We start from the raw sequence: 19,705 nt of genomic DNA, 5'->3' as shown, positions 1-19,705 counted from the left end.
ACCCCATCCTCAATTTGGTGATTCACCTTATGCTCAAAATTCCTGAATGCTGACCCCCAAGAGCCACTGCAATTTACTTCCTCATAGTGCCTTAGTAAAGATCTGGGACCTCATATTCAGATATGGCTGGTCAGCTGATAAGGGCAGAGACTCCACAAACATTCATAATTCTATTTGCACACTATAAAGAATGACACTTCACAGATGATGGCTTCCCTACATTATAGCTTCCGTATTCACAGGTTTGGTTGCAGTATTAATGGTATATAACAGAATTCCTCTCCAGAAGCGGACCAATAGGGTACAAATAAATATTCTACTACGTCATATCATAGGATCTCATTTGGCTCCAAGTTATTCATTAATTAGAGCTAACAATTGAAAAGCAGGTCCAGATAACGTTTAATCATTTTGGAGGTTCCCCTCAAAATGAATGAGGAAGCAGAAAGCAACTCCAAATTCTGCAATGATAATGATTCAAGACAACACTTACTTCCTCTTTACTTTTAATTTGAACAAAGGGTGGTCATTCCTATGTCTATGTTTTAATATCACTTAAGGTACAGGAGAAAATGATGTCACCAATGTCATCACTTTTCTAGAATTCTCTAGATCCACTTGAATGGAATTCAAAGACAGATGAAACTGTATCGGCTGCACCAAAATTTAATGTGTTTAGTTATCACGGGAGAAGAATCACACATATAAATCTAAAAATGCTCTTTGTGGGTTTTTCTATTCATATTGACAGTGACACATAACAGTTTGTTCCCAAACCAAGCCATCATAAAGGAAGTATTAACAAACCAAATACCACAACTGAAGGTATATAAGTTTCACCATCAATATTAATCATAGTTTGCATTCTTCAGATCTCACCTCTAGGCAATTATCTGCCTTGTTAATCTGAAAATAAATGTCCAGACCTTTCACTCTCTGGGTTCAGTTTTCCAAAGGATGAAATAGAACCCAGAGAGGTTAACTCATTTGCACAGTCTAGAATATAAATCCCTTAATTCCAAGTTCAATGTCCAGTCTACCTCCAAGCTTATTGTCTGTTACTCAAGCTTCCACAAATGCATGTTGGGCTTAAAGGTGACCAGGTATGGTATCATACAAGGTAGCCTAATAGGAAACACATGACCTCCAAAGTCAAGCTGAGCTGGGCTAAATTCCATGTCTCCCACATGGCTCAAATATCTCTGAGTCTTGGACAGGTTTCTATCCTGTGAAAAAGAAGATACTATATACCCTCCTTCACACCATTGTTCTAAAGATTGAACAAGATACTCTTTGTGAAGCACCCAGCACAGTGCTTGGCATATACTGAATACTCAGTAAATGTTAGCTAACCCTCTTCACCCCATTCTGGATAGATCGCACTGACTCTAAAGACCTAGAACAATCTCTGAAATCGCCTCTGAGTAGCTCAAAACATATTTCTAGCACAAAGGATTTCTGACTGGCTCAGAGTCCTTTGCCGAGTCAACACATCACTTTCAAAGTAATTCTGATCTTTTTTGGCCACTTTAAAGCATTTTCATTTTAAATTGACATGCCTATTGCAAAAGAAGTTATGACCAGCTTAAAAACAGGTTCAAATCTGTATAAAACACTGCAGTCCATTCTATCAAGCTCATACTTGTTCAAAAAAATCTGAATGATTCATTGTAGTTCAGAATGAAAGAGTCGAATTCAAAGAGGTTACACATACAAAAATATTTCTGACTGAGCTAAAGCCACTTTGGCTAAAACTAAATATATCTAATGAAAATTACTGGGGTCTGGTTTCAATAGCTCAAACTGCTTCAAACTAGTTTTACCTAGCTCAAAAAAGTTCTGACCTGGAAGGCATGTTCTGACTGGCTCACATGAGGTTTGATTGGTTTGGAGTATATTTTACTGAGTCAAACTAGTGCTGACCAGTTAAATCTCTTCAACTGGGTCATACTTGCTCTAATTTTATCAAACTGCTTATAACTAATTCATGTCATCTATAAAATTGCTTTTACTGTCTTAGACTGATTAAAAACTGGTTCAAACTAGTCCAAGTTGACTGATCAGATGTTCAAACAGTTCAAGACTAGAAATGTAAAATGATAAACAGAAACACAAAAAGCAATGGTTTAGTGCTTTAAACATATGCTGAACCAAAACACTTAAATTTTTACTTATAATTACCTCAGTTGCAGATAGTCTATACACCCAATTTATCTCCACCACAATATAGTTTCTTTCTACACTTGAACGGTTTGTATGTGTTGGAGAACAGTAAACAGGTTGGGAGAAAGGAATATGGGCATGATGGCAGAGAATATGATAAACAATAGGAAAAGGTGTGATGAGTGACAGAGGCTTCCTTGGTTGACAACTCCACCATTCATTTTATCTCAGGGACCCAGCAGCAAAACATTAATCCGTGATCCAACAATAAAAGAGATTTCAAGTTAAGGAAAACCTGTGGCAAATTTGGAAGCTATGTAAAGGGTCTCCTAAATTGGTCACAATGACTAGGCTAGTCTGGGTTAACAGAGACCAGAATTCTAAAAAGGAAGATGCAAGGAAATAAAAGGACTCAGGAAGGAAGCAGGCCTCCAAACTGGTAACAGATTTTTCAGGGTTTGGGTAGGGTATTGATGGTGACAAGCTTCTTATCGGAGTTTGCAGCCAGTTAGTCGAATCCCAGAATTAGTGGAACCATTCCATCTTTCAGCAGAATATAATTCTGGTGCATAGCAAACTATAACCCCAAACCCATCTTGCAGTCCCATATATGTGTTTTACCACTGCTTATCACCACCAGATGAAGAAAACTTAATGTTAAGTTTCAGCTGCTGGTAGGTCTTCACATAGAACCATCTTCATATTAAAAATTATTTTTATTTCTTATTTTTGTTATTCAAGTCTTGAGTGGTATTTGAGGGGCCTAGTTTCCATAAAGAAAATGCTCTACTCCCCAAGTATGGAAATAACATATTATTTTTATGTTGGCATTTTAGAGCAGAAAGGGAAACACTGAAAACACACAGTGCAGAATTTGACACTTGGGACACCCAAACAACATTTTGTGCATACTATTTGCAGTGAGCATTCCAGCCTATTGATGCTTAAGAAGCCAGTTCATGAAGGCTTTTTCCAATTGCATTACTCTTGCTAAAAATGGGTCAGAAGCATAGGTCAGATGCCCACACACCAAGTACTTTACAATCCTTATCACAGTCCTAAAGTCAGGTGCTATACACCATGCACACTTCCTCTCAGAAGGATCTCAGTGCCATTCTATCATGAATGCCCCAATGAGAAGACAAGTAAGTGGGTCTTGGGCAGTCTATTCACATGCTAACATGGGCTCAATTCCAACACATTGTTGAGAGAAAAGAAAAAGTAGAGGTCAACAACATGGACTCTAGAACCAAATCACCTGGATGTGAATCCAGTCATTTCACTTTAGAAAATTTAATCCCTTGGGGTGCCTGGGTGGCTCAGTTGGTTAAGCAACCGACTCTTGATTTTGGCTCAGGTCCTGATCTCAGGGTCCTGAGATTGGCCCGCGTCAAAATCTGTGCTCAACTCAGAGTCTGCTTGTCCCTCTCCCGCTGCTCCTCCCCCCCCACTACACTCTCTCTCTCTCTCTCCCAAATAAATAAAAGCTTTTTAAAAAAATAAAAGAAAAAATTTTAAAGAAAATATAACCCCTTTTGCCTCAGGTTCCCCCATTTTAAAAATGGGAATGATTTTTTAAAATTAATTTTTATTTTATTAATTCTAGCATGCATATGCTTTCTCATTTTAACTTCTTTATAATCAGGATGCATCCTACATTTCATAGTCTTACAACCCATGACATCTTGCAATTATTACTAAATGAGGTGGCACTGGCGACTGTTATGTGAAAACCTTGCATCAGCATCTTCTAGCAAGATCACAAATGCACCATCAAAACATTTTAGATTTGATGAAGCAGTAAACTTATCTCAGAGGGCTGACATGAGGACTGAGTTAATGTATACATGAAAAGCTCAGAACAGTGTCTGGCACACAGTAAATCTTGTATAACTATTAACTGCCATTAGCATCATCATCTTGCAATCTAGCCTCCAATGGTCAATATGCAGGCAATAATTACTTTCTTTCCTAGAACTGTAAGAACTATGCCCCTAGACTAAAAATTAATGAGAGAAAAAATAATGATCTATGAAGATAACTTAAACCGAAGTTCATTCTTTATATTCTACATCTCCTTCAGGAAATAAAATCTGAGATACCTCAAGGAAATGTCTTCTAAAAAGTCAAGAATGACCCTAATTTGGGACCTGCAAAAGACTTTCTTAGCTCACTTCTAGCGCTCCTCCCTACACAAATATTTTTTCAAAGTGCTCTCCACCCTCACTCTCACCAGATTAACAATAGAAAGCAAGGAACACCCACTTCCTCAACATACACTAAGTGGTGATAATTGCCTGCTGAGAGAAAGTCAATGATCTTCTTCCTTATTTAAAAAATAAAACATATCTTAATTGTTCTTCAGGGAATAAGATAGAAGAGAGTGGTTTTAGTTAAGAGCAAAGGAATTAGATTTCTCTCCCTCCCTCTCTCTCTCTCTCTCTCTCCATCATCCGCCCTACCCCACCCCACCCCACACACACACCCCTAGCCCAAATACTCCATAAAGCTTCCTATGAAAGTCAATCATAGACTCCAATCTTAGGATCTCCTATCATAAGGCAGAATCATTCTGAAACTACTTCGGATAGGTCAGCCATTTCTTGAAAGCCAAATTTTCCTCTATCACCCATACAGAGGATAAAAAAAGAGAGAGATAGTATTAACTGACTAACCACCGTGTACCACGAACAGTACTGGGCATGCATGATTTTATTTCAGCACGACATCCTTAGAGAAGACTCCATGGTCTGTACAAAACTTATACTACATAGAGAGGTTTTCTTCATATGATGGGAAGTAGGCTTGGGTTCAAATTCCGACTCTGTGTGTGAGCTGGTCTGAGTTCTTTACACTAAGCCTCCATTCTTTCAACTATAAAATGGAGATAACAATGGTTATTAAGTGACATTATCCACAGAAAGCTTTTAGTGGATTGCTTGGTATATGTTAAATATTCACTAATTGAAAGAAACTTGTCTTTAGCGATACCATTACTAATAGCCTCATCAAGTTCTCACCAAGGCATGTCACTTTATAATCTATTCTTAATTTAATCCACTACCTCAACCTTTAGAAAAATCATAGGAAAAATTCAATTTAGGTGCAATCACTTATGAGGTCTCTATTCAATACAAAAGCTATCTTGGCATCCCAATCTAACACTGAGTTTTATCTTTGTGATTTTTGGCAGTTCATTAGTTGAATACTTTAATTTCCAGAAGAGGAAACTGAATGAAGCCCAGAGAAAACAAGTGAACAATATAAAATCAATCAGCAGGGGCACCTGGGGGGGCTCAGTCATTAAGCGTCTGCCTTCGGCTCAGGTCATGATCCCAGGGTCCTGGGATCAAGCCCCGCTTCGGGCTCCCTGCTCCACGGGAAGCCTGCTTCTCCCTCCCCCACTCCCCCTGCTTGTGTTCCCTCTCTCGCTGTGTGTCTGTCAAATAATTAAATAAAAATCTTTTAAAAAAATAAAATAAAATAAAAAATAAATAAAATCAATCAGCGGGTTAGATGTGGAGCTGAGCTAGATCCCTAGTCTCCTAAATTCTAGTCCTGTATCCTTTTGTAACATATCATGATTTTTGTTCTCTCTGTATTCCTTCCTTCAAAGCCATGATTTTTGTTCTCTCTGTATTCCTTCCTTCAAAGCCATGATTTTTGTTCTCTCTGCAGTCCTTCCTTCAAAGCCATGATTTTTGTTCTCTCTGCAGTCCTTCCTTCAAAGCCATGATTTTTGTTCTCTCTGCAGTCCTTCCTTCAAAGCCATGATTTTTGTTCTCTCTGCAGTCCTTCCTTCAAAGCCATGATTTTTGTTCTCTCTGCAGTCCTTCCTTCAAAGCCATGATTTTTGTTCTCTCTGCAGTCCTTCCTTCAAAGCCATGATTTTTGTTCTCTCTGCAGTCCTTCCTTCAAAGCCATGATTTTTGTTCTCTCTGCAGTCCTTCCTTCAAAGCCATGATTTTTGTTCTCTCTGCAGTCCTTCCTTCAAAGCCATGATTTTTGTTCTCTCTGCAGTCCTTCCTTCAAAGCCATGATTTTTGTTCTCTCTGCATTCCTTCCTTCAAAGCCATGATTTTTGTTCTCTCTGCATTCCTTCCTTCAAAGCCATGATTTTTGTTCTCTGTATTCCTTCCTTCAAAGCCATGATTTTTGTTCTCTCTGTATTCCTTCCTTCAAAGCCATGATTTTTGTTCTCTGTATTCCTTCCTTCAAAGCCATGATTTTTGTTCTCTGTATTCCTTCCTTCAAAGCCATGATTTTTGTTCTCTCTGTATTCCTTCCTTCAAAGCCATGATTTTTGTTCTCTGTATTCCTTCCTTCAAAGCCATGATTTTTGTTCTCTCTGTATTCCTTCCTTCAAAGCCATGATTTTTGTTCTCTCTGTATTCCTTCCTTCAAAGCCATGATTTTTGTTCTCTCTGTATTCCTTCCTTCAAAGCCATGATTTTTGTTCTCTGTATTCCTTCCTTCAAAGCCATGATTTTTGTTCTCTCTGCATTCCTTCCTTCAAAGCCATGATTTTTGTTCTCTCTGCATTCCTTCCTTCAAAGCCATGATTTTTGTTCTCTCTGCATTCCTTCCTTCAAAGCCATGATTTTTGTTCTCTCTGCATTCCTTCCTTCAGGGATCAAACGTTTTCTGTGGCGCCAGCAGCGACAGAGATGAATTACTTTATAACGAAGGCTTAGACTTGGAGAAGTTGGGATGAACGGCCTGTACGTCTGCCTCTCTGTCACAAAGCTCTTCCTTCTGATGGGTTCCCCCAAGGAGAGAGGTCATGAACTGAGGGCATGTCTGCCTCTTCTTGGTCACGGCAAATCTGAGAACTTACGTGTCTCGATACGTGCACCATCTCCTGTAAATCCTCTTTATGTAGGTCTTTCCTGTGTGTGTGAGCAGAAAAATCATGAAGTCTTTCATTTCCCAACAGATTTGTTTGGTGTTGAGCTCGGTGCTTTCTTCTCAAACCAAGAGTATTTCCTGTGGTGCCACCTGAAGTTCTCTGTAAGGATACTTCTTCGGGCTCATTCACTCGCTCTTTCATTCATCAAATGCGTATTAACTGACTGCTTATTCTGTGCTTGGTGCCAGAGCACCATGGGAAGCCAATACTCAACATGAAAACCTTATACTTCTAGCCACATCCCAATCTACGTTCTCCTGAATGACTACACCCACTTCTGTGGGTTTTCAAAAAAGCCAATCCTCAAGAACATTTTAATCTTCCCTTGTAAACATAACACAACATGACAACAAAATTCACATCCTCGTATTGCTCTTTCCCTGCAGATATGTGCACAAGTCACATGTTTGGCATGCTTATAAAGATGAAAAGGAAGGAAAATGTAAAGCTCAATAGAGAAGAAAGAGAAAACCTTTAAAAGAGGAACATGAGGGCGCCTGGGTGGCTCAGTTGGTTAAGCGACTGCCTTCGGCTCAGGTCATGATCCTGGAGTCCCGGGATCAAGTCCCGCATCGGGCTCCCTGCTCGGCAGGGAGTCTGCTTCTCCCTCTGACCCTCCCCCCTCTCATGTGCTCTCTCTCTATCTCATTCTCTCTCAAATAAATGAATAAAATCTTTAAAAAAAAAAAGAGGAACATGAGTTATATTGTAAGTGATTTTTACTGGACAATATTTTGAATTTCTTAGAAAGGTTAATAAAATATTACAGTGTTCCTATAGAGCTTATGGACTTCACCTGCCTTGCCCAAAGTGATTTCTATGTAGAAATAGGAAAATGTGAATATAACTATTACTTTTCAGATAAAACACAAAACATCAGCATTTTTGAAAACTATACTGCCTCATGTTCTGTTGTACATATTAATGTCCCCTTATTCAAGGGTTCTTTTAGAGAAAAATGTCCACATACTAAGGACTGGTGTAGAACAATAAAGGCTCTTGGTGTTTTTTAAATTTAATGTTAAAAAGCAGTAGGCTTGGGGGCGCCTGGGTGGCTCAGTCGTTAAGCGTCTGCCTTCGGCTCAGGTCATGATCCCGGGGTCCTGGGATCAAGTCCCACATCGGGCTCCCTGCTCCGCGGGAAGCCTGCTTCTCCCTCTCACACTCCCCCTGCTTGTGTTCCTGCTCTCGCTGTCTCTCTCTCTGTCAAATAAATAAATAAATTTAAAAAAAAAAAAAAAGCAGTAGGCTTGGGCGCCTGGGTGGCTCAGTTGGTTAAGCGACTGCCTTCGGCTCAGGTCATGATCCTGGAGTCCCTGGATCGAGTACTGCATCGGGCTCCCTGCTCGGCAGGGAGTCTGCTTCTCCCTCTGACCTTCCCCACTCTCATGTGCTCTCTCTCATTCTCTCTCTCTCAAATAAATAAATAAAATCTTTAAAAAAAAAAAAGCAGTAGGCTTTTCTTGTTTAGTTTATGGCACCATTGTTGACCCATTCCTGGAATTCTGAAGGACACATATAATAAAGACAGCAGAAAACAGGAAGAGAAATCATATAAACAGGGCAGGATTGAAAAGGCATTTTACCATGTACCAAGATAGGAGTGGGGACAACTTGTGTCTACCAAATAAGCCCTGGCTACCACTGTCTCAGACCATTGCAATTCCTATACCCTAAAGTCAAACACATCTACTTTCACTACGAAAACACCATATGTCCTGCCCAATAGTGGGGCTCCCCATTTCCACAAGAGGAGACGGTCTCTGCCCTCTGTGCACGTGAGCTTCATTCTTCTCAATTTCTGGTCTAGGTAAGAGTAGATAGGTTTCTGCCCTCCTTGAGAGTGGAATAGGTGAAATTATAAACAAAGAGCTTGTCGGGATGCCTCGGTGGCTCATTCGTTTAAGCGTCTGCCTTGGGCTCAGATCATGATCCCAGGGTCCTGGAATCGAGTCCCGCATCAGGCTCCTTGCTCAGTGGGGAGCCTGCTTCTCCCTCTGTCTCTGCTGCTCCCCCTGCTTGTATTCTATCTGTCAAATAAATAAAATCTTGGGAAAAAAAAAAAGAGCTTGTCTTGTTTGTGCAAAGATCTTGGGTAGAGAGAAGTAAGTAAAAATCCAACGGCCTTGAAAAATAGAAGGAAATTGGAATCTAGCTCTTTCTCGTCTCCTCATTCAAGGATGAGTTTGATTTTATCTAAATTGAGAATATTATATAACTGCATTAGATATTCACCTATAACCTATGATTCATAAATGTATTTCTATCAATACAGGGTTTTGTAGTAATATCATGGATCCAGCCTTAACAGTGAGGGGAGATATTCTTGGCTAAAAACTGACAGGATCTAAGTTTGCCAATATTTATAAAATGTGCCTGCTACATAGGAATATTTCATTCTCCCCATTTAAACAAAGTAAAAAGACTAACTTGTAGCAAATGGTGATATTCTAACATAGCAAATTATTCAGAGAAAAAATAAAATGACCTGCAAATACCATTAAATATACATTTCCAAATATTGGCAGGACATCCAAACATATCTTCATTTGTAAAAGCTTCCTCCAGACATTTGCAAATCCTTTATGAGGGTAAAGAAAAAATAAACAGTCTCAGGGACGCCTGGGTGGCTCAGTCAGTTAAGTGGCTGCCTTCGGCCCAGGTCACGATCCCAGGGTCCTGGGATCGAGTCCCACATCAGGCTCCTTGCTCAGCAGGGAACCTGCTTCTCCCTCTCTCTCCCTCTCCTTGTGCTCTGTCAAATAAATAAAATCTTTAAGAAAAAAATAAAAATAAAAATAAACAGTCTCAATCCAGGACTTGACCTATTGTTTCTGCAATGTTACCATCACCTCAGTAGGTGAGCAACATAACCCAGTAAACAAATAATATAAGCAACTATACATTAGGGAAGAAGGAATTATTCTTGAAAATAGAAAGCGTTCTTCTCGAAGACCCTTGTGGAATGACTCAAATGATATACTAGTTGTTTTGTTGTTGTTGTTGTTGTTTAATTTATGGAGACCACTGATTGATTCATTTACTAAAAAGATGTTACTTGTTGCCTAAGCCTCTTTTAGGATCAGAATGTGAGTGTTTATAGGAATTTATGTAAAGTAAACACTGGTTGTTAAATTACTTACAGTTTGTGATAAGTACCTCTTGTTTTACAGATACACAGTAACAGGGAAAGGGCACACTATAGGATATGTCATTAATAAAATATAGGCCATACTGTGACAACAGGAGTGGCTGTTTGGTTTGCTGAGTAATATCTCAAACAACGTGAAAGCAGTTCCATAATGGACACAACCATATGTGACTGCAACGTCCAAGCCATGGCTAAATATGCTTCTTAACGACACCACGAAGCTGGAAAGTCTCCAAGAATTTGATACAAGTGCAAAATCTGTAAAGTCCACTTCCACACAGTGGTTGCCTTTTATAAGCACATAGAAGATGATTTTAACAGACCTTGGAGTCAGGGTCTCCTTTGTTCAAACAACAGGACACCATCACCTACCTGTGTGGAATGAGGAGCAAAATGCCTAACGGATATCAGTATGTCACAGCTCTTCTTATGACTACAACAGATTAAAGCTTGAACACTGATCTCATGGCTCCTGATGCTTTTCCACAACACCTGAAGAACGTCACTGACACTTTATAAAACTCTTAAAGAATGTAGTGAAAATACTTTCCAAAAATGGAAACAGAGGAGTGACTTAATCTACCTGGAAGGTGGGAGAGCTGTGAGTCCAACTGGTTGACAGAGGGAATTCTGCTCTTAACAAGCCAAGGGGTAGCATTTGGCTCTGTCAGAGTGCCACCAAAGTCTGGGGCCTGCAACTCAAAGGCAGAAATACTCGAAGTGACAGTGCTGCTACCCCAGCCAGGACTGTAAGGATGACAAATTGAGTAGCACTCGAAGGACTCGATATTGGAAAGTGCATTTCCAAGGCTGCAAAACACACAACCCCTTTCCATTTTTCACTCAGAAATGGAGTCGGAATTCTGCCTTCTCCTCCCACAGCGTGGCACATGTGTGGTAAGACCTTTGGCCCGCACAGCCTGGCTCGCTCTTGCATCTCACCTGCTTCAAGTTTTTTTGTTGTGTGTGCTGCCATACGGGAAAGGTGTTAATCTGTCAGAGAAACACACCAAATCAAGAAGCAAACCACTTCACTTGGTGAAGTAGCGATGATGCTTCTTTTATCCCCAAGAAAAATTTTAGGATGGAAAAAAAACACTTAGGAATTACAAGCAAGATCTTTGAGGATCACTGTCCAAATAATAAAAACAATTAGATAAATATCCCTGAGTTGAAAATAGCTAGGGAAGAGAGGAGCTCCTTTATCATTGCCTTTTTTAAAAAATGAGAATGTGAGCACTCTGTATTTATTCACCCTATAGAAAAAGTGTGTCCAGAATACAAACACCACCCTGCTTTTCCAGACCCAATGATTTGCACACTAGGATATTATTTTCACTGTGCTTTATAAGTATGATTTTTTTTTTTTACAGTATACTGAAATCATTTCACTGATTTCTTCAACAAAGGACAGAAACCACAGTTTAACTTTTCTGTGATGAAAGATGCTATACCTGCACCCCTGCAGGAACTGTGGACGTTGAGAGCTCCCATCCCATATGCCCCACTCCAAAGGCTAAACTGAACCACTGGTTTGATATGCAGACAAATGGTAGCTTACAATGGCTACTAAGATGTGCCAGATATGGTTCCACTTCTCCCTTGTCCTGCCTGCCCCACACTCTCACCTTCGTTGGCCACATCACAGCACAGCTCTTCTCAGCTCCCAGGAATATGCTCCCAAGGCACATGGTGGCTTTACTAATGCACACAGGATTCCATCACCTCACAGCGGGCTCTCTTTCCACAGTCTAACGTCCTCCCTACAATCTCCCCATGTTGGGTAACAGCCTTGTTTCTTTTCTTTTTTTTTTTATTCTTATGTTAATCCCCATACATTACATCATTAGTTTTAGATGAAGTGTTCCACGATTCATTGTTTGTGCACAACACCCAGTGCTCCATGCAGAACGTGCCCTCCTCAATACCCATCACCAGGCTAACCCATCCTCCCACCCCCCTCCCCTCTAGAACCCTGTTTGTTTTTCAGAGTCCATCGTCTCTCATGGTTCGTCTACCCCTCCGATTTCCCCCGCTTCATTCTTCCCCTCCCGCTACCTTCTTCTTCTTTTTTTTTTCTTAACATATATTGCATTATTTGTTTCAGAGGTACAGATCTGAGATTCAACAGTCTTGCACAATTCACAGTGCTTACCAGAGCACATACGCTCCCCAGTGTCTATCACCCAGTCACCCCATCCCTCCCACCCCACCCCCCACTCCAGCAACCCTCAGTTTGTTTCCTGCGATTAAGAATTCCTCATATCAGTGAGATCATATGATACATGTCTTTAACAGCCTTGTTTCTAATAATTACCCTTGTGCCATGACCTCTCTACTCCCCTTTTCCCCTTTCTGGCTTTCTTGTCTCTTATCTCCAGGTACTTTTCCCAAACTCCAGTTTGTGTGCGCAGCAACTGACCTTTCACTGGCAATGCCGGTCAATGAACGCACATGTTTTGGCAACACAGTGAGCTGCCATGTTAACTTCAAGGTATTGGACCCTCCTCAATAAGCTCAAGAGCTCCTGTGTCGTCAAGGACTCCTACTTTTCCAATAAGCTCAAGAGCTGTCTCCCATCTATTCCTGGGAATAGAGCCATTTCAGGAACACCAATGTTTCTCAATACTGTGCTAGTTTTGGTTTTCCCATGTTAATGAACAGGCAGCATATACTGGTACAAGTTGGTCTTGACTTTAAAAGATCTGTAGGGGCGCCTGGGTGGCTCAGTCAGTTAAGTTTCTGACTCTTGATCTCAGCTCAGGTCTTGATCTCAAGCTCTTGAGTTCAAGCAAAGAAGAAAAGCATCTGTAAATATTTCTACCATATAACAACCTTTGAGAGAGAGACAGAGAATGCATGAGCAGAGTGAGGAGCAGAGGGAGAGGGACAAGCAGGCTCCCTGCTGAGCTCAATCCTAGGACCCTGAGATCATGATCGGAGGCAAAATCAAGAGTGGGATGCTTAACCAACTGAGCCACCCAGGTGCCCCACAACTTGGTTCTTTTAAAAACACTGAAATACTTCTGCTCAGTGAAGGAGACCATCAACAAAATGAAAAGGCAACCTACTAAATGGGAGAAAGTATTTGCAAATCATATACCTGATAAGGGGTTAACATCCAAAATATATAAAGAAGTCATACAACTCAACACCAAAAAAAAACAAAAACAAAAAATCTGATTTACAAATGGGGAGGGGACCTGAACAGACATTTTTCCAAAGAAGACTTACAGAGAGCCAACAGACACATGAAAAGACACCCAACATCACTTATCATCAAGGAAATGCTAATCAAAACCACAATGAGGTATCACCTCATACCTGCTAGAATGGCTATTATCAAAAAGACAAGAGATAAGCTGATGAAGATGTGGAGAAAAGGAAGCCTTCCTACATTATCGGTAGGAATGTAAATTGGCACAACCACTGTGTAAAACAGGATGCAGTTTCCTCAAAAAATTAAAAATAGAACAACCATATAACCCAGTAATTCCACTTCTGTTATTTGTCAAAAGAAAATGGAAAAAAAACCTCAAAAATATATGTACCCCATGTGCATTGCAGCATTATTTACAACAGTTAAGGAAACAACCTAAATATCCACCAACAGATGAATGATAAAGAAAATGGGATGGATACACACACACACACACACATACACAGGAATACTACTCAGCCATAAAAAAGGAAATCTTGCCATTTGTGACAGCATGAATGGGCCTTCAGGATATTATGCTAAGTGAAATAAGTCAGACAGGGAAAAACAAATACTGTATGATCTCACTTATATGTGGAATAAAAAAAAAAAAAAAACAAGCTCATGGTACACATTGGTGATTGCCAGAGGCAGGGGATGGGGGGGGTGGCCAAAATGGGTGAAGGGAGTCAAAAGGTATAAACTTCTAGTTATGAAATAAATAATTACAGGAATGTAATATACAGCATGGTGACTACGGCTCTTAACACATATTTGAAACTTGCTAAGAGAATAAATCTTAAAAGTTCTCATCACACAAAAAATTCTGTATATACGGTGACAGATGTTAACATGACTTATTGTGGTGATCATTTTGCAATATATGCAAATACTGAATCATGTTGTATAACTGAAAGTGATACACCGTATTAGTACTACATTGTATTATACCACAATTTTTAAAGAAACTTTAAAAATATAAGAATTTTTAAGAGATTTTATTTATTTGTCAGAGAGAGAGCACACACACAGCAGGGGAAGCAGCAGGCAGAGAAGCAGGCTCTCCACTGAGCAGGGAGCCTGATGTGGGACTCGAGCCCAGGACCCTGGGATCATGACCCTAGCCGAAGGCAGACGCTTAACCGACTGAGCCACCCTGGCATCCCAGAAATAGAAGAACTAAACAAAAAAACAAAAACAACAACAACAAAAAAAACCCCACATTGAAATAGGCTCAGAATATCAACCTATTTCCCGATGCTTTAGCACCACTAAAACAGTGACACTAGGATTCTTAGCCCCGCCCATTAGGTGTCAATAAGGTACAGACAGCTGGCTATAGGTCTTTTTGGTCCCCCTCGGGTCTACTCTCTCAGCAATGTATTTATAACATGTGTTGAACTGCTCCCTAAATAGTATCGTGTTCTTTACTAGCTGAATCAAAAGGAAAGAAAAGAAACTCACCTAATGGACAAGGTCTAATTGGATGTACTTCTTACTGATTCTCAGGAAGTCTTTCCTTGTTTCACCCATTCAATATGCAGTCTTGAAATGGACTGTTTGCATTTCTGTCAGCAGCTGTTTACAGAAATGGGTGGGCCTTGGATTTACTTATGCAAAAGGACTGAGGAACTACAACATACTTGCAACCATCCAGCCAATTTCTAAATCAACCTGTCTGATCACAGTTCGCTGTTTAGCTATTGCTGTTGATTTCTAATTTTATTGCATTTTGGTCAGGAAATGTGATCTGCATAATAACAAATATCAGATTTGTTAAGTTTTTTTTTTAAGTTTTTTTTTATTCTTATGTTAATCCCCATATAGATTTGTTAAGTTTTATGAATGTTCCATGACGTTTTAAAAAGATTTGTATACCCTGTTATATGCAGAATTACATACATACTAGTTTAGCTAGTTAATTGTTTTCAATCTGATACAGCTTTATGTTTTGCTCTTTTATCTGTTCGTTTCTGAGAAAGGTATGTTAAGAAACTGGATCATATTTATTTTTATAAAATAAGTACAAGGTAATGTCCTAAAGGAGAGGAATGTAAAGCATCATAAAAGAACAAGGCATTGCAGTCCCTATTCAGAGAGGTATTAAATCTGTGGTCTTCGATTTGTGTTCTGTAGAACTCTGAGATTCATGGAGGTACTTTAAGAGTTCTGTAAGCTTTTATTCAAATGTCCGTTTTCCCTTGTTATTTTTTTTTTTTTGAATGGAATAAAAACTCTTACAGTCAAATGATTTATATACCAGATTTAGAGACCTCCAAATTGTTCACTTCTGCTGCTTGGCTATTATTTGCTTCTGCCTTTATGGCATATATGTTATTTGAAATTTCTATAAATGAGTCATTAATTTAAAAGGCAATACTTTGCACTAGGCTTTTTTCTTTTTCTTTCTTTTTTTTTTTTAAATTCAGAGTGGATTCATGTGTCCATTCTTGTGAAATTATTTAAAGAAGCATATGCAAGCCACACTCAATACATGGCAGCAAGGCTCAGGCACATCTGTTCAGCAAGTTTGCTTTCTTCCTGTTAGGACAATCAGTTGAGCAATAAGAAATGAACACAGTATGTTGCATCAAAATATTCAAATATAAAAATAAAAAGCAGAATGTAAGTGCAATAAAATTCAGTTCTATATAATTACATAAACATTTGATTATAGACCACTGTAGAGATGATTTTATGTTTGGGGAGCTTCTTGTTTGACTTCTATAAATATGATAGAGCTATTCTAAGTTTGGGTTACTTTTTGTCTATAGCAAATCAATATCTTCACAGCTAGCTGGATATTCCTGCACAGGGTCTCAGAAAACCTACATAATGTCATTATAGCAAACCTTTCACTGCTTCAGAAAACTGCTTTGGTCCAGCTAGTAACAAACTTTCTTTAGCAAGTTTCTTCAAATGAACTCTTACATGGCACTGCAACATATAAAAGCAATGAGAGTGGAATCTTTCTGATGAAAAGATGAAGAGGAGACCTGACCTCCAAGGCCTGTGGCCAGATAAGGACTGACAGGAGCTCCTTTGTACACATTTGGATACCAATGAGGAAAGCTTACCTTCAGCCCAACTCTGAATCATCTCATTTGCCTTTGTACCTAAACACTTCCTGTCTGCCTAAGCACCTTAGACTGACAACTCATTTGGAAGGCCTGCCAGGTTTTCTATTGAACATCTCCTAAAGATGCCATCTCTCAGATCTCCCCCACTTACCACAATCTCAGAAGTCCTCTCACCCAGGATGGAAAACCTAAAATGTATTGGATATCCCTTATGAGGACTCCAAGAAGGGCTACTTAAAGCTTGAGAGAGTAAGATAAGCCTATAGGAAAGAGTCTTGGAGACAATGCTCATTGGGTCACTCACAGTAAAGGAAGAGCTCTGGGCCTAAGTCTAAAGAGTCCTGGGAAAATCCAGACCAAATTGGCCAGAAGTGAACCAAGAGGCAGCACCCGCCCCCCACCCCCCAAAAAAACACACACACACCCTTGGGACAGGAACCAGTGTCCTTGAAAATGGAAACTGGTGGAAGGATGTTTATAACCAGCTGCATTGGTGATCCTATCCTAAAGGGTCTAAACAGACACATTGAGGCCATCAGAAAACATATCCAGATTAGTCTCAATAGACTCAAGAAGCTATACTTCGGGTGGAACCCTCAAAAGTCAAGATATGTTTTGAAGAACAGAATGAAACGACATAGCATACTTAAAATAACTGAGGATAGGGCGCCTGGGTGGCTCAGTTGGTTAAGCGACTGCCTTCGGCTCAGGTCATGATCCTGGAGTCCCTGGATCGAGTCCCGCATCGGGCTCCTTGCTCGGCAGGGAGTCTGCTTCTCCCTCTGACCCTCCCTTCTCTCATGTGCTCTCTCTCTCAAATAAATAAATAAAATCTTTAAAATAAAAAAAATAAAAAAATAAAAATAAATAAAATAAAAAACTGAGGATATATTATTTTGTGCTATGTCCAAAGCCACTTCATACTAAACTATAACCAGAATAGCATAAAGAGGCACAAAGATTTTAATACTGACAGGAGAAAAACTGAAAATTCTCTCCACTAACCTGATTTTTTTTCTATGAATTCAGGAGAAATTGCTAGTATTATATTTTATCCACAGAACCCCTTGTTCCAGCTAATGGCTATGTCATGAGGAATGCTTTTATACGAAATCACTGCTACTTAAAACTATTAGGGAGTTCCAAGGAAGCAGGAAGGGGCATGGGGAAAATAGGAAAAGAGCAACCTCTGGTGTTCCCTACCAGAGCAGGCAGCCTTGTGTGACGGTGACACAGAACCAATTCCAGACACAAGGGGTTAAAAACAAATGGAGGTTCCTGGACAGTTGGTCAAAGTCACATCAAAGTCAAACACCAACAAGGTAAGGAATAGATCAAAAAGGGGAGAAGTGGCTTATGGATTGTGGGAGAGTGTTCCAGAAATTCAGGAGAACACCTAGTCATGAAGACTGGAGAAACCTTTTAGCTCGTTACAGCCAGCATGGAGCAATACCTAGAAAAGGCCCTTAGCAGTTGTTGCTTTATCAAAAACCAGAGAGGTTCTCTTACCTTCTAAATTGGGACAATTTTTTTCATCCACTTGCTCTCCCCTGAAATTCAGAGGCTCCCTAATTGTTCCATCCAGGTTCCTTCACTAAGTTTCCTCCTCCTTTGCTGAGCAGATGGAAAGCCAAGCGTCCAGGTTAGCATTTGGTTCCCCAAAGCCATACCTGTCTTTGTCATTAGCCAAGCCTGAGATGAGGGCACCTGTGAGAACCAAGCTCCTGTTTCCTGAATGATATTTTAAAGCAAGAGTCTAAGTATCTAGGGTCTAAAGTGAGTGGGCATGACAGTCACTCAGAAAGAATCAAGAAAGCCTTGTTTTAAAAGGAGTGGATAAAGAAACCTGAATATAGATTTACTAACACAAAATAAAAATTTTGACAGCAAGAGAACAAGCTAAGAGGGTAAAGAAAATTACAGACAAGAGGAGCATGAAGCACATGACAGAACACCGTGAGGATGTAAGAATCCATGAATTTATAAGAAATTGATAAGCAACGACTTCAGCCATTTTGTCTGAGTGGTTGGAGGACATTAAAGAAACAAGTGATATTAAATTTTTTGTTGAGGATGAAATGAGACTCTATATATAGGAGCGGTGACTGTGAAGTAGTAAGAAAAGGTTTTATAAATCACACATGAAAAATCAATCTCACAATTCTATAAACATGTTTTAATAAGTCCACTTTTTAAAATATAAAGTTAACTTCCACATACCAACAAGTCTGATTGTAGAAGTTTGTAAGTTGAGTGTTTTGACCTTGGGAACTGTTTTTCCATAAAACAAAACAAAACAAAACGGACAAAAACAATGTTGTCAATGGTATCCTTTTTAAATTAGAACTTTCCCATATATATTTGCATATCACATAAAAATACAATTGCCATATAGCTATCAAGCATTAAAAATAAATTAAATCTTCTAACAAGAGACCCCAATGATATTAATCAATTTTTAAGGAGAAATCACCTCAAAAATTCATATATGAATGTCCCAGAAAAGGTTTTACAGATTCACATTTCAGATTCCACTGCATAGAAATTACAATTTTTAATTTGAAATAATTTCCCTTAATTGCTGGTGCTTCTAAGTAGTAAAGATACACATTCCTTCAGCTCCTGCAAAATAATTCTGAACGGTGAACACTTTGACACAGGAAGGAACAGATACTAAAGCTCTATTACTACTAATCTAAAAGGACTTAATCTTATGTTCTCTGCAGGAGACAGAAGCTCATAAAATAACTTCTTCTGTAGGCTTCTACTATTAGAAAACTGGACATTTTTCATGTCCATTCTAGTAGAAGAGTTTTTCATTTTGTCCAGATGCAAAAGGTTTAAGAACTCAGGAGATGCAGTGTGATTTTCCAAACCAAAATCTGGGGCACACGGTCAGAGGATTTTTGTGATCCTTTCAGGAAAAGGAAATATAGTTTGGAAATATAGTTTAGTTGTCAGAGTAATGAAATTTCTAAAGCATCTCACTAACTTATGGGGCAAATCCATAAGAATATGTGTAATGAGGCAGTCCCAGAAACATCCACAGATCTGATCATCACAACACATCTCCATGTACAGATAACATGCGTAATTATTTGGGTTCCCTGCACTTCTGACACCAGGGCTCAAGGGCGAGGCCCTATTGATTGCCACAGTAGGGAAAAAGGAAGGGAAGTTGTTTCAAAGGAAACATCCTTACC

At 39.4% G+C, this 19,705-nt stretch overlaps 1 protein-coding gene across 3 annotated transcripts in view; it reads right to left on the bottom strand.

Annotated features, from left to right (window-relative positions):
* RAB27A (RAB27A, member RAS oncogene family) overlaps positions 1–19,705 on the bottom strand; it is a 76,491-nt gene that overhangs the window by 30,188 nt on the left and 26,598 nt on the right. The window lies entirely within an intron of this gene.

The sequence above is a fragment of the Mirounga angustirostris genome, unplaced genomic scaffold (assembly GCF_029215605.1).
Source record: "Mirounga angustirostris isolate CCGP_5_RB_7025 unplaced genomic scaffold, mMirAng1.0.hap1 SCAF_9, whole genome shotgun sequence".
Taxonomy (NCBI): Eukaryota; Metazoa; Chordata; class Mammalia; order Carnivora; family Phocidae; genus Mirounga; species Mirounga angustirostris.
This window is presented reverse-complemented; position numbering and strand designations above follow the sequence as displayed.